We start from the raw sequence: 20,209 nt of genomic DNA, 5'->3' as shown, positions 1-20,209 counted from the left end.
TACATTTATCTCTCTTTTGAATTTTCTTTGTTTACCTCCATTATTATATAAATTAAGTTTGACTGCAACATAATAACCACATTTTTTTCTTGTTGTCAGAGATTAACAGCTGGACACATGGTATCAACAGATGATTGAATGATTAGCTCCTCCCATATGCTCTTATATATAAAGCAGTTACCATGTGCTTTAATTAACATAGTTTAATTATTAATTTACTCCCTGTAATGACTCTGGAATTTTTACAAAATGTTCAGATGGATAAATACTTTAAAATAATGTGATAAAAAAACCTTTCCCCTTTTACCTTAAATGTATAGGTCAATCATTATGGCACGAATTGAGCAAGTCTTTAGTTTTTCTTGTAATCTGTAGAAACTGCAAACCTAAGTAAGAAAGGGATTCTTAATAGACTTTTGAATAAAATTAATGCAAGATAACATCAATAGAATGTATGCAAGGTAACATCAATAGAATGAATGCAAGGTAACATCAATGAAATCAATGCAAGGTCACATCAATAAAATCTATGCATGATGATCACATTAGCAAAATATAATGCATGATCACATTAATAAAATCAATGCATGGTCACATCAATAAAATCAATGCAAGGTCACATCAATAAAATCAGTGCATGGTAACATCAAAAAAACAATGCAAGGTCACATCAATAAATTGAACGCAAGGTCACATAAATAAAATCAACGCAAAGTCACATCATTAAAATCAATGAAAGGTCACATCAATAAAATCAATGCATGGTCACATCAATAAAATCAATGTATGGTCACATCAATAAAATCAATGTATGGTCACATCAATAAAATGAATGCAAGGTCACATCAATATAATCAATGCATGGTCACATCAATAAAATCAATGCAAGGTCACATCAATAAAATCAATGCAAGGTCACGTCAATATAATCAATGCAAGGTCACATCAATAAAATGAACGCAAGGTCACATCAATAAAATGAATGCAAGGTCACATCAATAAAATCAATGCATGGTCACATCAATAAAATCAATGCAAGGTCACATCAATAAAATCAATGCAGCGACACATCAATAAAATCAATGCAAGGTCACACCAATAAAATCAATGCAATGAATGCAAGGTCACATCAATAAAATCAATGCAAGGTCACATTAATTAAACGATTGGCAAGGTAATATTCAAGACAATGACCCAAGTATTGTTGTTCGTTAACAACGAGGAAACTTGGGAGAGGCAAAGTTTCCTTAAATTTTTATTTGCTGCAATTCTAAACTAAATGTTATCCTCTCAATCAATGTTTTCAATAAAGGTAGTCAATTGGTATTGACCTTTTGTCTTGACGTGTGCATTTGATAACATTCATGGTCTGGTGCATTCTACCTGTTGACGTGTATATTTGATAACATTCATGGTCTAGTGCATTCTACCTGTTGACGTGTACATTTGATAACATACATGGTCTAGTGCATTCTACCTGTTGACATGCACATTTGATAACATACATGGACTGGTGCATTCTACCTGTTGACGTGTACATTTGATAACATACATGGTCTGGTGCATTCTACCTGTTGACGTGTACATTTGATAACATACATGGTCTAGTGCATTCTACCTGTTGACGTGTATATTTGATAACACACATGGACTGGTGCATTCTACCTGTTGACGTGTACATTTGATAACATACATGGTCTGGTGCATTCTACCTGTTGACGTGTACATTTGATAACATACATGGACTGGTGCATTCTACCTGTTGACGTGTACATTTGATAATATACATGGTCTGGTGCATTCTACCTGTTGACGTGTACATTTGTTAATATATATGGTCTGGAGCACATTGTCTGTTGTGCATTTAATAACATTATCCCGTATTACCCCGATGCAAATGAATTCGGACGTTGACGCGTTCGAAGCGATAATCAGGACAACATTTGGGATGACAACAATTTCGATGCCTTTCTAGAACCTATGTGAGTATATATCAATGTGTACATGAAAATGGTAGTTTATCTAATCAATTATAAAGTTGTTGCAAGTTTCAGATCTTGTAAAAAACGTTAGATAAAAAAGCTAGATGCAAAACGAACAGGCATGGTGCAATTTTCTACATTTTATGAGGTAAACATTGTTCAATATCTTTTCTTACATTAATTTTTGTGTAGCAATACTTCAAGCAATGATAAATAACTACACGTAAAATAACCACCTGCCTTCAAATGTTCCCTAGAAGTCGAAATAAACACGATATCGTTCTTAATAAGTTCATCTTATACTGTATCGTTCGTTTCACCAAATATGTCAAGTTCGTTGCTCTCTTACAAATAATCACTGTACAATTCGTTGACAAAAAGCGCCACAAATCCCTGTCTTTTTAATGTTTTAGTGATGGCAGCAGCATCTTTTTTCTGTGTTTTATTGTAAATTTGCATCTGTAACTCTTGTCGAAGTAGTCAACCATGAAATTATCAGTCACCCAAAGCCATAATTTAAATGTTTTATCCAGCGCACAACTGAAGGCAATTTTTTATTGAAGACAAGGAATTTTCACGTTATTCCAGATGAAATAAAGTTATAATATATATATATGTATAACAGCCAATAAAACTTCAACATCTTTTACTTTCACGATTTTGGGCCTCTTTCAAATGCAGATGTTGGTCCAAGTTCGCCTAAACGAAAACAACCAAATGAGCTTGTTGAACATTGTTTGCCGAATGCATTAGATGACGAGTCAAGTCCTTTCCAACTGTTTTATAGTCAGTTCTTATCTTGTGTTTTAACACCACCGTCTTAGGTTGGGTATAGCATTGACTTGCAAACATGTTTAACCCCACCGCATTATTTACCGGTACCATTGACAGGGACGGACCCATAAACTTTTCACTAACTTTCAAAACGCTTCATTTTTCTTTGATGATAGCAACAAAATGGTAACCCATAAGTTACAAAATTGATTTAAATTTAAGTTTTCTTTGATGGCTGCGAGCAAAAGCGTAAATGAGCCCAGTAATTTCTCAGTGTAAACTTACTGCAAGTGCAAACCAAAAGGGTTGACTGAGTTATAGGAAAATGGTCATATGTAATGAAATCCGATGGCTCGATTAGAGAGAGCCACGCCCTCTGAACGGTAAGAACCCTTGCAACAACTCTTTGAGGGGTCCATAGGTGGCATTTTGCGAGGCTATATTTCATTTTCCAGTGGCAGTCCATATACCCTAACCCCCAAAATTCATTCCGATCAACCCTTAGTATAGGACCTACATATTGTATTTATTGTTAATTTGTTCGCGTCCTGAACATGCATTAAATGTTTGCCATTGGACAATAAGAAAACAACAACCAATCAATGATAATGCACGTACATCAGTGCTGATCCATAAAGTCATTTATGTCCTATGTTTTAAGTTAAACAAAGCTCAGGAACCTGAGCTTCCTATTTAAACGCTGAAATTCTCAACTGCATGGCTACACTTATCGTGCTAACTGTTTAAATATGGCAGAAGTTTGGAAAGTAAAACTTGTTGTGTTTCTAAATGCTTTCAATTGCTAACTTTGGTAAAGTTGGTTTTGTATTTGGCCAGAAATACAACCACACTTTTACTTCGAATGATAAATCACTCGGGATAATCAAGAACAAAATAAGGTTTTCGATTACTAGTCTAACTCATGCGTTTGTGTTCTTGATATTCTTGATATTCACCCGAGAAAACAAGAGCAATAAGAGTAGTTTGTTCTTCAGATTGGTGCTTATGATTTCTCATGAAGAAAATGGGGTAAAATAAGTAAGAAGTCAAAATTTGAATGAAATTAATATACTGTAGGTTGGAGATAGGTTTAAGATGCTAATATAAGTAATGATAATCAGAACTAATGCTGAATCATTTGGTTTTTGGCATTACAGTAGCAAAACATTATAATGTTCGGGGAAATTAAGATCAATTAAGCAAAAACGTTTATATCTTGCGCCCATCATCATTACATTTGCGCCTAAAAATCATTACATTTGTGAGCAGATTTTTATTACATTTGCACGATTCATTTTAAAGCTAAAACATGGAAACTAGATGATACACATTCCATTTCTTTACGGTCCTAGGTTTACCATTCCGGTTATCAATATCTAAATTAAATAAGGTACTACTCGAATTGCTTTTGGACGGACATTTTCGGTGGTCAGTATATAAAGAAAATTTTAGGCGTGCTTGACCAATGTGGCGTTTGTTGCAAGCAAGTTAGGACATAGAAGTTGGATTTTTATACTATTCCCATCCCATCCAACCCAAATAACCTTCATATACTACTAACACTTCCTCAGTTCGTATTTACTTGCGCATATTGAATTTTGATGCATTTATATATAGAAATGAGGTGATTGCAAATGAGACAACTATCCTCCAGAGTTAAAATGAAGTGGTAGTAAGCAATTTATAGGCCACCGTATGGCCTTAAACAATGAATTTTTTTTTTTCGTATAGTCGGCTATAAAAGGCCCCCGACATGAAAAATGTGAAACAATTCAAAAGAGTAAACTAGCGGCCTCATTTATTACAAACTAATTTACGAAAAAACATTTATGACATTATTATACTTCACGTAAAAATGCAATATTTTGATTGGCTTATACGAGGGTGTTAATTTACTCTATTACCCTTCACGGAGACGCTTGATCAAGTGTGCGCTTTATTAAATACGGATGGTTGTTATGTACAAGACGTCATAGTTTATTACTTTGAATTTGAAATTTAATCGACAGTAATAACAGAACATTCAGTATAATAAATTATCTAGAATGTATAATTCAAAAAGAAAAATATGTTTAAAATTAATAAAATTAGACAAATTTATATGAATTATCTATATATTTACCTGCGTTACCTATCAAGGAAATTAAATGTTTTTTCGTAAATTAGTTTGTAATAAATGAGGCCGCTGGTTGTCATTATATAAATAACACATATCTGAGAGGGTGATAGAGCAGATTGTTACCCCTCGAAAAGACATTGTCAACCTTGGCTTCTCCTCAGTTGACAATGTTTTCTCGTGGTAACAATCTGCTCTATCACACTCTCAGCTATGTGTTATTTATATAATGACAACCACTGTACAACAGGCTTCTGGCTTGGGACAGGCACACAAAGAATTGCAAAGGCAGGATAAACGTGTTCTACCGATATGGAAAGGAAATCCATCGTTCATATATATTTATTTTTTTTAAGATGTGCGTTGACCTAACTTCACACAATGACTTAATTCATATTCAGTAAAATTAGGAAACAGAATACAATATTCGCAATTAGAATAGAGAATGGAAACAAGGAATGTGTCAAAGAGACAGCAACCCGATTATAGAGCAGAAAACAACCCATGCAAGGCCTCCAATGGGGTTTCAACGCAGCAAGAAAATCTCGCACCTTGAGACGGGCTTCATCTGGCCCCTTAACAATAATGTATTCTAGTTCAACAAAATGAACGCCACACTAAAGTCAGAAACATACAAATGAACCAAAAACAATAAAAACACACAAGACTAACAAAGGCTAGATGTTCCTTACTTGGGACAGGCGCTGTGACGGGGTTGAACATGTTTTGTGAGATGTCAACCTCACCCTAAAACTCTAGCCATTGTGGGATAAACAAACACACAGTTCAGTTAGATTTTTACAGGCCACCGTACGTCGCAATAAAGTTTCATGTATGTTTTAAGAGCTAACGGGACTTCTCTTGATCACTTAATATAATTTTTAAGAATTCAATATGGAGAATGTATAATTCAAAAAGAAAATATGTTTAAAATTAATAATATTAGACACATTTATATGAATTATCTATATATTTACCTGCGTTACCTATCAAGGGAATTGCAAAAAAAATCTGATCAAAGTCAAGAGTCTATTATCATGATAATACGTTTTTTTTTTTAATTGCTGTCTGACATGTTTTGATTGTTTTCATTTCTTGTTGTAGTATAAATTATGCCTCTTGATTTTTTTTATATAATTAGCTTACGTTTATTCATCCTATACGGTAGTGGATTTGCTAATGGTTGAATTTCGTACGGTAAACGTTTAAAAATGTGTTATCAAATGGGAAGTCGCACGCGTCTATCCATACACTCAGCCAGTGATATCTGTAATATGTCGAGCGATTGTATTTTCTAACCAATTTACACTTTCATATTGATTATGACACTTCTTACATGTACAAAAAACTCAAATACTTTCAAGTGTGTTTCAACTATGCAATAGAGATTATATGTTGGCATATGGTGATAAATCATTTTTTTAACATGTATATTGTTATCCACATATGACATGTTTTAATACATGCTAAATTCATAAATACCATGTTTTCGCAACGAATCGTACAGTATAAAAAAGTGTACAGATCGATACGAAGCGTACACAATTTGAAAATAAAGACATGTAAAACCATGCATTTTTTTTTGTTTCTAGATAACACAAAAACCTACAGTCTTAACAAGTTTGATAAGTCTTAACTATAATATAATCAAAAATGTATGTTTTAAAACATATGAGGCACCATAAACTTGAAATCTATAACTATTGAAAAAAGTGAGCATGCTTTTATCAGTGGCAAGGTCGTGCGTTTTTTGATATTTGCCTATAACGATATAAATTTAAAAATCCTTGCAGTAGGTCTAGAGATAAGTATTACAGCAAATAATATATTGACGCACAATATCCGAAGAATTAATATTGGAATTTCCCTAAAATTGTAAATTCTTCTCTGTCTGAACTCCGTGGTACACGGTGTATTCGATTCGAACGCGTCAATGTCCGGATTCATTTGTATCGGGGTTATCGATACGGGGTGAACATATACGGAATTAAGTCACGCCAGCAAAGATCTAGACAAACTCACCTGCACGGAACATTCTGTCGCAGAACAACCTAGCCCATCGTGTCAGCTGTGTTTTAACGTGATAGTTTACAAGTTAACCGTCCAAAGAAAGACACGTAAACTTACAGTGCTCTTAAAACTGCGTTATCAGAGGAGAAGCCTTTAAGTCTTTGATTGTACAATTCCAGCTCTCTCGGCGGGCAGGATACATTAGTGATAAGTACTTGTGTAATCAGGTACTGTAAGCTAGGACGTTCAAACGATAGTTTAAGAGAAACGAGAAACACGTGGATGAACTCGTAAAACCAGAAATAACTTTCTTTGTTTCTTGACTATTAACAATCTACCTTTTGAATATATCGTTAATCGTAAATTATCCAGATCAGAGATATCCAATTAGTACACAGATGACGATGCCATTAAAATGCAAGAATATCACTTAAAAGATAATTATTTCTTGTTTTGTTGTCTTGGCCTGGGTTTCTCATCAACAGTTTTTGTTATAAGTATATAACAAGACAGTATGATGTGTTGAAACGATTTTTCACTACTGTTTCTGTTATATAATAGTCTGAAGAGTAGCATAACATGATGTAATTGTTATTTTGAGTCGTATCAGTAAACATAAACAATCGATAATATAGATAATTGATGAACGTTTTTGCAGACTCCTTTCTTACATTAAGATAAAAAGATGCATGTGATGTAGGTCCTGTACAGTTATAGATAAAAGTATTTGTTCGAGGCTAGAACTGTCCTATATTGTTTTAGGGTAGAACTATCCAAAACTGTTTTAGGGCAGAACTGTCAAAAACTGTTTTAGGAAAGAACTGTCTAAAACTGTTCTAGTGTAGAACTGTCCAAAACTGTTTTAGGGTAGAACTGTCCAAAACTGTTCTAGGGTAGAACTGTCAAAAACTGTTTAAGGGTAGAACTGTCAAAACTGTTTTCGGGTAGAACTGTCAAAAACTGTTTTAGGGTAGAACAGTTTACAAAAATTCTAGGGTAGATTTGTAAGAAAAAACTGTTCTAGGGCAAAACTGTCCAAAATGTTTAAGAGAAGATCTGTTAAAATAGTTAATATCTGTCATAGTTTGTTACAGGGTAGAACTATCCAAAATTATTCCAGGGAAGAACTGTTAGAATAGTAAACATACGTCAGAATTTGTTCTATGGTAGAACTGTCCAAAACTGTTCTAGGGAAGATCTGTTAGAATAGTAAACATACGTCAGAATTTGTTCTAGGGTAGAACTATCCAAAACTGTTCTAGGGAAGAACTGTTAGAATATTAATAGTAAACATACGTCAGAATTTGTTCTAGTGTAGAACTGTCTAAAACTGTTCTATGGAAGATCTGTTAGAATAGTAAACATACGTCAGAATTTGTTCTATGGTAGAACTGTCCTAAACTGTTCTAAGGAAGATCTGTTAGAATAGTAAACATACGTCAGAATTTGTTCTAGGGTAGAACTGTCCAAAACTGTTCTATGGAAGATCTGTTAGAATAGTAAACATACGTCAGAATTTGTTCTAGTGTAGAACTGTCCAAAACTGTTCTATGGAAGATCTGTTAGAATAGTAAACATACGTCAGAATTTGTTCTAGTGTAGAACTGTCCAAAACTGTTCTAGGGAAGATCTATTAGAATAGTAAACATATACGTCAGAATTTGTTCTAAGGTAGAACTGTCTAAAACTGTTCCTCATGTCAGTTTGACTCGTACTGATCTACGACACAGGTAGCTATTATAGTAAAGACTCATAGACATCATGACAGTTTGACTCGCACTGATCTACGACACAGGTAGCTATTATAGTAAAGAATCATAGACATCATGACAGTTTAACTCGTACTGATCTACGACACAGGTAGCTATTATATTAAAGAATCATAATCATCATGACAGTTTGACTCGTACATGTACTGATCTACGCCAAAAAAATCACACCTAATTAAATGGGCATTTAAAAAGTCAGAATGCGAATATATATGTTCTAACTCTTTTAGGTCATTTTTTAGTAACAACAGACAAAAGAACTATGTCAATTGGACCTGCTTTAATACGATAACTGACCTTGAATTTTTACTAGATAACATTTTGTTCGCTATGGAGATTCCGTATATCGTCAAGTTATCGGAATTCCAATGGAGACTAACTGTGCACAACTTATTGCGGACCTGTTTCTGTATTGTTATGAGATACAATTTATGACTAAAATCAGCAAAGACCCATCTGATACAAAAAATTTAATAACACTTTTAGATACTTATTTGGATTTGGATGATATATTGGCTCTCAATAATGATTTCAGTATGTACATTAAAGAGATTTATCCTGCTGAACTGACTTTAAATAAAGCTAATACTAACAATGAACACTGCCCTTTCCTGGATCTTGATATCTATATCTTTAACGAGAAGCTTGATACCAAAATTTATGATTTGTATTACTGACAAATCATAACACCAGGGTTTTCGATATCACAAACTAGTCAAAACATTTATCGTTACAAGGACATCATTCGTAATTATAAATCAACATGCAGACATTTTATACGTTCAGGTATTTCACATCCAATCAGTTATTTTAATATTCTAAAAAAAGAACAAAAATGTCGACATTCACCTCAAAATTAACCATACATTTAAACAGACTTATTCAGAAGGGATATAATTACGATACTGTTGTCAGGTCATTAAAGATGGCATATTTTGGTATTAATATTGATTCCCTCATAGGGTCTTTGCATCGGAAATAAACACATTTATTCTAAAACCAGTTGTTGGCATGATACCGGTTATGTTCTCACATATTTTATGATGGTATGATACTAAACCCATAACATGAGGGATTGTGCTTGATTTTCATATGATGAAGACATAATCTTTCAATCAGTTTAATTGAGGTCTGGAGCTGGCATGTCAGTAACTGCTAATAGTCCTTTGTTGATTTATGTATCATTGTCATTTTGCTTAGTTTCTTTTGTTACCTATTCTGACATCGGACTCGGACTTCTTTTAACTGAGTTTTACTGTGCGTATTGCTGTGTGTTTGTTTATTCTACATTCGGTAGAGGTATGGGGGAGGGTTGAAATCTCACAAAACATGTTTAACCGCGCCGCATTTTTGCGCCTGTCCCAAGTCAGGAGCCTCTGGCCTTTGCTAGTCTTGTATGTTTTTTTAATTTAAGTTCATTTATATGTTTTGGAGTTTGGTGTGACGTCCATTTTCATTGAACGAGATATAAGAAGATGTGGTATGAATGCCAATGAGTGTTTAGGGGCCAGTTGAAGCCCGCCTCCGGGTGCGGAAATTTCTCGCTGTGTTGAAGACCCATTGGTGACCTTCGGCTGTTTTCTTATGTTTGGTCGGGTTGTTGTCTCTTTGACACATTTCCATTCTCAATTTTACATATAAATAAAGAGGGTATCTATACCTTTTGCCATTTTGTATTGCTTTTTCATTGATATATTATAAAAGCCATTTTTTGTCTCCCGTATCCTATACGTTAGCACTGGCCAAGCACTTTTAACACAACAAAATAGGTATGCATAATTGACTTTGGTTGGCTTTCCTTTAATGTTGACAACACAAGTATGTACAATAGATGAGGTATGTATTATTGACGTTGGTTGGCTTTCCTTTAATGTTGACAACACAAGTATGTACAATAGATGAGGTATGTATGATTGACTTTGGTTGGCTTTCCTTTAATGTTGATAACACAAGTATATACAATAGATGAGGTATGTATTATTGACGTTGGTTGGCTTTCCTTTAATGTTGACAACACAAGTATATACAATAGATGAGGTATGTATTATTGACTTTGGTTGGCTTGTCTTTAATGTTGACAACACAAGTATATACAATAGATGAGGTATGTATGATTGACTTTGGTTGGCTTTCCTTTAATGTTGACAACACAAGTATGTACAATAGATGAGGTATGTATTATTGACTTTGGTTGGCTTTCCTTTAATGTTGACAACATAAGTATATACAATAGATGAGGTATGTATGATTGACTTTGGTTGGCTTTCCTTTAATGTTGACAATACAAGTATATACAATACATGAGGTATGTATTATTGACGTTGGTTGGCTTTCCTTTAATGTTGAAATCACAAGTATATACAATAGATGAGGTAAGATAGGATCTTGTCGAGAGGAGAGGAAAAAGTAATATTTTTTTTTGTACTGCTAAAACAACCACGCAGTCCTACCGGTTAAAAATTCATTGTACTGGAACATAATACTAAGTTGATCTATAACTTGTCATGGTGTAAACTTTATAACAAATATCAAGTCAATATCTTCAAGCATGACGAAAAAAAATGTGCAAAATTGATCATTTGAGTTAATTTTCCAAGTCCAAGGACCATAACTCTGCACAAAATCATCAGACCGGAACAAAATTCGCACTTGATCTGTAAATTATCATGATAAAACTATATACCAATTATCAAATCAATATCTTCAAGCATTACGAAAAAAAATGAGCCGGAAGACTGATTATTTTAGTGAATTTAGAAATTTATGTGCATCCTTATCAGATAATACTAGTTAACTGTACAGTTCAGGGCGAGGTTAATAACTATAGTTGTAGCCAAAAACATATACCGTCGTATATTATCAGATTAGAAAGTCACTTGATGCTCACAAAAGTTATATTAATTATACATTTTATTGGTTTAATCTAAATTTTTGTGAGGATCACTTCCAGACGTGACTTTTAATTTTCTAATTAATCATATGAATAGAAGTGTACTTTTTAATGGTGTTTTTTGCCTCTGAAATTTCAAAAGAGGACATTGTGTTCAAGTAATTGAGCCATGATGTGTTATTAGTTTTTAACCTTTGATAAATTGATATTTTCCTACTATTTTAATGGTTTTTTTTATAATGTAAATCCCCCATATACTTTTTGACTGATTTAAATCCCCTATATCCTTTTTGACTAATGTAAATCTCACATATCCTTTTTGCTCATGGTAATCCCCATATCCTTTTTGACTAATGTAAATCCCCAATGTCCTTTTTAGCTCACCTGGCCTGAAAGGCCGAGTGAGCTTTTCTCATCACTTGGCGTCCGTCGTCCGTCGTAGTCCGTTAATTTTCACAAAAATCTTCTCCTCTGAAACTACTGGGCCAAATTTAACCAAACTTGGCCAAAATCATTATTGGGGTATCTTGTTTAAAAAAATGTGTCTGACGACCCCGCCTGCCAACCAACATAGCCGCCATGGCTAAAAATAGAACATAGGGGTAAAATGCAGTTTTTGGCTTATATCTCTGAAACTAAAGCAATTAGGAAATCTGACATGGATTAAAAATGTTCAACAGGTTTAGATCTATTTGCCCTGAAATTTTTAGACGAATCAGACAACCCGTTGTTGGGTTGCTACTCCTGAATTAGTAATTTTAAGGAAATTTTGCCGTTTTTGGTAATTATCTTGAATATTATTATAGATAGAGATAAACTGTAAGCAGTAATAATGTTCAGCAAAGGAAGATCTTCAAATAAGTTACTGTAAATTCAGAAATTATTGCGTGCATTTATTATTGCGATTTTGTCATTTTAGATGCGATTTTAATTTTTGCGATATTGAGAAAAATCCTGTTTAATTCATATAAAAAATTTCAAAATGCGACATGACCAAAGCTGTCAATTGACCCCTCAAGGAGTTATTGCCCTTTATAGTCAATTTTTAGCAATTTTTCCTAAATTTTTGTAATCTTTTACAAAAATCTTTTCCTCTGAAACTACTGGGCCAAATAGAACCAAACTTGGCCACAATCATCATTAGGGTATTTAATTTTAAAAATGTGTCCGATGACCCCGCCTGCCAACAAAGATGGCAGACGTGGCTAAAAACAGAACATATGGGGTAAAATGCAAGTTTTGTCTATTATTCTAATAACCGTTATAAATAGAGGAAATCTATTCGGGGTAAAATTGTTCAGAATGTTGAACTCTACCAATTCTCCATATACGTCAAAACTGTCAGACGATTTCATGTAGGAGTTATTGCCCCTAACTCACAAATTTTACCACTTTTTTCGATTTTTGCCTATTATCTTGTAATCTATAATAAATAGAGAGAAACTTTAAATTGCAAAATTGATCAGTTCAACAAATAAGTTTTATGGTTGAAATCGTCTGTTGATTCCTTATTAGAGTTATTGCCCTTTGATGAGGATTTGTACAAATTTTTTTTGCGTTTTTGTCTTATATCATAAAACTTATAATAGATACAAAGAAACTTAGATATACAAAAATTATCAGCAAGACAAGATCAACAATTAAGAAAAATGGCGGAAATTGTCCGACAACTCCTTATTGGAGTTATTGCCCTTTAATGACGATTTTTAATATTTTTTTATATGATAAAAGTTATAATAGATAGACAGAAACTTAAATAAGCAAAAATGATAAGCAAGACAAGACCTACCAACAAGTCATATTTTGCTGATATAATTAGTAGACTGTTACTCTTAATAGGAGCCATTGCCCTTAAATTAGGATTTTTTTTTTACTTTCTTTTGTGTTTGGAGCAAAAGCTAAATAAGATAGAGAGAAACTAAATAGACTTCAATGCTCAGCAATATAAGATAATAAAAAAAAAAACAGAGATTTTTGTCATTGATTCTATTCTCGTCTGCAATGTTGGAGAGTGTCCTTTTTTGGATATGCATATAGACCAAGGTGAACGACACAGACTCTTTAGAACCTCTAGTTTTAAATGTAAACCCCATATCCTTTTTTTAAAGTCAATCTCTAATTTCCTTTTTTTAATGAAAATCCTCATATCCTTTGTTTTTAATGTAAATCTCAAATATTTTTTTTTTGTAATGTAAGTTCCCTATATCCTTTTCGACTATTGTAACTCCCCACATCCTTTTTTGTAATGTAAATCCCCCATATCCTTTTTTTAATGTAAATCCCTCATATTACTTTTTGACTATTGTTGTTGTTTAGAATAATGACTTATACTGTAATATGCTCTTGGCGAGCCTATTTAATGGAAATAAAACATCTTCGTCTATACATTTAATATGCTGAGGACCACCTCCGGGTGCGAGATTTTCTCGCTGCGTTGAAAACCCATTGGTGGCCTTCGGCTGTTGTCTGCTCTTTGGTCGGTTGTTGTCTCTTTGACATATTCCCCATTTCCATATTCAGTTTTATTTACAATAAAAGAGAGGCGAAAGATAACAAAGGGACACTCAAAAGTCGAAAAATAAACTGACAACGCCATGGCAAAAAAAGAAAAAGACCAAAGGACAAACAACCGTATACAAAACACAACACAGAAAACTAAAGACTGATCAACACGGTCACATTTGGGGAAAATGAGGGCGGAATTGTGGTTACAACGATTGGAACATATCCGTCGTCATCTGTAAAATAGATATCTCGTAACGGTCAACCAACTCTTGTGGCCGTCCGTAAAATTTTGGAAGAGATGATTTCAACTTCACCACTTGGAACTCTTGGTTTAATAGCTTCCTTGTGAGCAGCAACCTTCTATTATAGAAATCATTGATAGGACATGCAGGCCTTGAAATATCGTATCAACTGGGAGATATATACAATATATGCAGGCGCTGCTGGAATGTTGCTACAAAGAAATGGAAAGATCTCAATTGTGACGTAGAGTTTTGGTCTCAACCGACACTCATTGTCAATTTCCAGATGTAAGTCAAGATATGAGGAAGAGTTAACTGTATCTAATGTATCCTTTATTTTAAATTCGATGGGATAGATGCGTTCAACAAAGTCACCAATCTTTGAATTATTTAGTGAGAGGACATCATCTATATAGCGTAAAGTGAGGTTAAAGGACAATGCTACATGTAGCTTCTTTTCATTCTTCCTAAGAAGCTCCTGATATAAATATACATTAAATATGCTTACAATAAATATACATTAAATATACTTATGATATACATTTAATTTACTAACAACAAAGCCAAACATCATTCGGACCAAGAACTGCATTATAATGGACATAAACACAGAATACATCAGAATTATTTATATTATAGATGACAGGTACATGCGCAAACATAAAATATTTAAAACTAAACCAAACGAGGAAATTCTAACTGAAGTAATATATATTAAAAGTACTGATTGCCTTTACTTGAGTTAAAAGAAAAGCGTTCATAAGTAACATAGATCACATTGAATTATCTCGCTTTAACCAGAAAACTAATTAAAATATATGTTTCATCTGATATGTCCGATACTAGAGAAAAGTCTAACTCATCTCGCTTGTCTGAATCTATAAATAATTGGCAGATGATTCCTTACAGCACTAGCAACACGTGTATTATTATTGAACGAAGGGTTTTATACTAACCAGGTTCCCAAAGGAATATTATTATCATCGTCCTTCGTCGGTTTAAACCTGATGGTCATACAACACCTATAGGTGTATGTAGCTCCTGGTGGCACGGAGTTGTCTTTTTCTTGTCCTGCTGTACCATCCATGTAATGCGCCTTGAATAATCATATTTATAGTTTTTAAAACCTGTCATCACGGTCAGTTTCTATCTTAAATCGATGTTTAATAGCAACATGTAAGTCCTGGAACTATCAAACATGGGAAAAATACAATAGTAAAATAACTGTAGGAATCCTGACTTTTTTTCAGAGGTGACCATTCAAACGAATGTAAACAAGTTTTGTTTTAGAGGCGACCATGAAAAAAAAAACGTTAACCTGACTTTTTGGAAAGCGACCATGGGAAAAAGTAAACAGGCAATCTACTATCAACATTTACAATTGCACAGTCATGGATCTTTTACGTGAATTTCTATGCTCATTTACTTAGTATTAGACGTCCTGTACATTCTATGAGAAATAAGAAGAACGGTAATAAGACCTCCTGAAATAAAATGAGTCATTTATAAGTCTTTATATGAAATAAGGAGACGTGGTATGATTTCTAATCAGAAAAATATCCAACACAGTCCAAATGAAGTAGATTTAAGCACCCATAGGTCACTGTACGGCATTCAACAATGACAACAAACCGTAAAATCAGCTATAAAAGGCCCCGACAAGACGAAATACCAAACGTTTGTGTCTTTTCTTTTTAATATTAGTTAGTTATGTGCATCGTGCCGACCTCTTGACTCAATCCATATACAACTGATTTTTACAGTTTGTTCTTCGCTGTAATTCAGTGGTTGTCGTTGGTTGCTGTCTTTCATACTTGCTTTTCATGTATCAAGCTGTTGATTTTTCCGTTCAAATTGTTTTACATTTTTTCACATCGGGGCCTTATCAAGGGCCCATTAATGATGTTGTAATTTTGGGCCTTATTAATGATGCTGTCATGTCGGGGCCAAATTAATGCTGTTGTCATGTCGGGGCCTAATTAATGCTGTTGTCATGTCGGGGCCTAATTAATGCTGTTGTCATATCGTTGCCTTATTAATGATGTCATGTCGGGACCTTACTAATGATGTTGTCATGTCAGGGCCTTATCAATGATGTTGTCATGTCAGGGCCTAATTAATGATATTGTTATATCGGAGGCATATTAATGATGTTGTCATTTCGGGGTCTTATTAACGGTGATGTCATGTCTGGGCTTTATTAATGATGATGTCATGTCGGGGCCTTATCAATTATGTCATGTCGAGGCCATATAAATCAAGATGTCATGTCGGGTCCTAATTAATGATATTGTCATGTCAGGGGTTTTATTAATGATGATGTATTGTCGGGGCCTTAATAATGATGTCATGTCAGGGCCTTATTAATGATGTTGTCATGTCGGGCCTAATTAATGATGCTGTCATGTCGGGGCCTTACTAATGATGTTATCATACCGGGGTCTGATCAATGGTGTTATCATGTCGGGGCCTTATTAATGAAGATGTCATGTCGGGGCCTTATTAATGATGTCATGATGGGGCCTTATTAATAATGTTGTCATTTCAGGGCCTTATTAATGATGACGTATTGTCGGGGCCTTAATTATGACGTCATGTCAGGGCCTTATTAATGATGCTGTCATGTCGTGGCCTTACTAATGATGTTGTCATACTGGGGTCTGATCAATGGTGATATCATGTCGGGGCCTTACTAATGATGTTGTCTTGTTGGGGCCTTATCAATGTTGTTGTCAAGTCGGAGCCTTTGACTGCACTAGCATGTACCGTGACAAATTGTTTTCATGTGGAAACAAAATATTCCCTTTAAAGGTGTCAATGTAAGATATTTTTATAGCATTCGAGCTAAAAAAAGCTTCAATTGTGATTTACTGAACCTGATATATAACCAAGCTTTTTCTGTTGATTTACTGAACCTGATATACAACCAAGCTTTATCTATTGATTTACTGAACCTGATATACAACCAAGATTTATCTGTTGATTTACTGAACCTGATATATAACATAGCTTTATCTGTTGATTTACTGAACCTGATATACAACCTAGCTTTATCTGTTGATTAAATGAACCTGATATACAACCTAGCTTTTTCTGTTGATTTACTGAACCTGATATATAACATAGCTTTATCTGTTGATTTAATGAAATTGATATATAACCTAGCTTTATCTGTTGATTTACTGAACCTGATACACAACCAAGTTTAATTTGTTGATTTACTGAACCTGCTATATAATTAAGCTTTATCTGTTGATTTAATAAACTTATATATAACCAAGCTTTATCTGTTGATTTACTGAACCTGGTATATAACCAAGCTTTATCTGTTGATTTACTGAACATGATATATAACCAAGCTTTATCTGTTGATTTAATGAACCTGATATATAACCTAACTTTATCTGTTGATTAACTGAACCTGATATATAACCTAACTTTATCTGTTGATTTACTGAACCTGATATACAACCAAACTTTTTCTGATGATTTACTGAACCTAATATATAACCAAGCTTTATCTGTTGATTTACTGAACCTGATATATAATCAAGCTTTGTCTGCGTTATCACGATGGCAGTGAACTGATATATATATAACCAAGCTTTATCTGCGTTATGACGATGGCAGTGAACTGATATATAACCAAGCTTTATCTGCGCGATCACGATGGCAGTGAACTGATATATAACCAAGCATTATCTGCATTATCAGGATGGCAGTGAACTGATATATAACCAAGCTTTATCTGCTGACTTACGGAACCTGATATACAACCAAGCTTTATCTGCGCAATCACGATGGCAGTGTACTGATATATAACCAAGCTTTGTCTGCTTTATCACGATGGCAGTTAACTGATATAACCAAGCCTTATTTGAGTTATTTCGATGGCAGTGAACTGATATATAACCAAGCTTTATCTGCAATATCTCGATGGCAGTGAACTGATATATAACCAAGCTTTATCTGCGTTATCATGATGGCAGTGAACTGATATATAACCAAGCTTTATCTGCGTTATCACGATGGCAGTGAACTGATATATGACCAAGCTTTATCTGCGTTATGACGATGGCAGTGAACTGATATATGACCAAGCTTTATCTGCGTTATCACGATGGCAGTGAACTGATAACCTGCGAGTTTGGAACTAATTTAGCATCGGTGATATTGACCATTTCAACATATCTTAAATATGTCAATTTTTATGAAGCATGTACATACCTATTCGAGTGTACGAATGTTGATATTCTTTTTACAGCATTGGTGGAGGCGTTGTAGTGTAGTTTGTATTGGTGGAGGCGTTGTAGTGTAATTTGTATTGGTGGAGGCGTTGTAGTGTAGTTTGTATTGGTAGATGTGTTGTAGTGTAGTTTGTATTGGTGGATGCGTTGTAGTGTAGTTTGTATTGGTGGAGGCGTTGTAGTGTAGTTTGTATTGGTAGATGTGTTGTAGTGTAGTTTGTATTGGTGGATGCGTTGTAGTGTAGTTTGTATTGGTGGAGGCGTTGTAGTGTAGTTTGTATTGGTGGAGGTGTTGTAGTGTAGTTTGTATTGGTGGATGCGTTGTAGTGTAGTTTGTATTGGTGGAGGCGTTGTAGTGTAGTTTGTATTGGTGGAGGTGTTGTAGTGTAGTTTGTATTGGTGGAGGCGTTGTAGTGCAGTTTGTATTGGTGGAGGCGTTGTAGTGTAGTTTGTATTGGTGGAGGGGTTGTAGTGTAGTTTGTATTGGTGAAGGCGTTGTAGTGTAGTTTGTATTGGTGGAGGTGTTGTAGTGTAGTTTGTATTGGTGGAGGTGTTGTAGTGTAGTTTGTATTGGTGGAGGTGTTGTAGTGTAGTTTCTATTGGTGGATGTGTTGTAATGTAGTTTGTATTGGTGGAGGTGTTGTAGTGTAGTTTGTATTGGTGGAGGTGTTGTAGTGTAGTTTGTATTGGTGGAGGCGTTGTAGTGTAGTTTGTATTGGTGGAGGTGTTGTAGTGTAATTTGTATTGGTAGAGGCGTTGTAGTTATTGATTGGTGCGTTGTAGTGTAGATTGTATTGATGGAGGCGTTGTAGTTTAGTTTCTATTGGTGGATGTGTTGTAGGTTTTGGTGGATGTGTTGTAGTGTAGTTTGTATTGGTGGAGGCGTTGTAGTGTAGTTTGTATGGTGAAGGTGTTGTAGTGTAGTTTGTATTGGTAGAGGTGTTGTAGTGTAGTTTGTATTGGTGGAGGCGTTGTAGTGCAGTTTGTATTGGTGGAAGCGTTGTAGTGTAGTTTGTATTGGTGGCTGTGTTGTAGTGTAGTTTGTATTGGTGGAGGCGTTGTAGTGTAGTTTGTATTGGTGGAGGCGTGTTGGATAAGTTGTAGTGCAGTTTGTATTGGTGGAGGCGTTGTAGTGTAGTTTGTATTGGTGGAGGCGTTGTAATGTAGTTTGTATTGGTGGAGGCGTGTTGGATAAGTTGTAGTGTAGTTTGTATTGGTGGAGGCGTTGTAGTGTAGTTTGTATTGGTGGAGGCGTTGTAATGTAGTTTGTATTGGTGGATGTGTTGTAGTGTAGTTTGTATTGGTGGATGCGTTGTAGTGTAGTTTGTATTGGTGGATGCGTTGTAGTGTAGTTTGTATTGGTGGATGTGTTGTAGTGTAGTTTGTATTGGTGGATGTGTTGTAATGTAGTTTGTATTGGTGGAGGCGTTGTAGTGTAGTTTGTATTGGTTGAGGCGTGTTGGATAAGTTGTAGTGCAGTTTGTATTGGTAGAGGCGTTGTAGTGTAGTTTGTATTGGTGGAGGCGTTGTAGTGTAGTTTGTATTGGTGGAGGGGTTGTAGTGTAGTTTGTATTGGTGGAGGCGTTGTAGTGTAGTTTGTATTGGTGGAGGCGTTGTAGTGTAGTTTGTATTGGTGGAGGTGTTGAAGTGTAGTTTGTATCGATGGGTGTGTTG

This window comes from Mytilus californianus, unplaced genomic scaffold, assembly GCF_021869535.1.
Source record: "Mytilus californianus isolate M0D057914Y unplaced genomic scaffold, xbMytCali1.0.p SCAF_3, whole genome shotgun sequence".
NCBI classification, from domain to species: domain Eukaryota; kingdom Metazoa; phylum Mollusca; class Bivalvia; order Mytilida; family Mytilidae; genus Mytilus; species Mytilus californianus.
The sequence above is the reverse complement of the archived record's forward strand: the minus strand, read 5'-3'. Positions refer to the sequence as shown.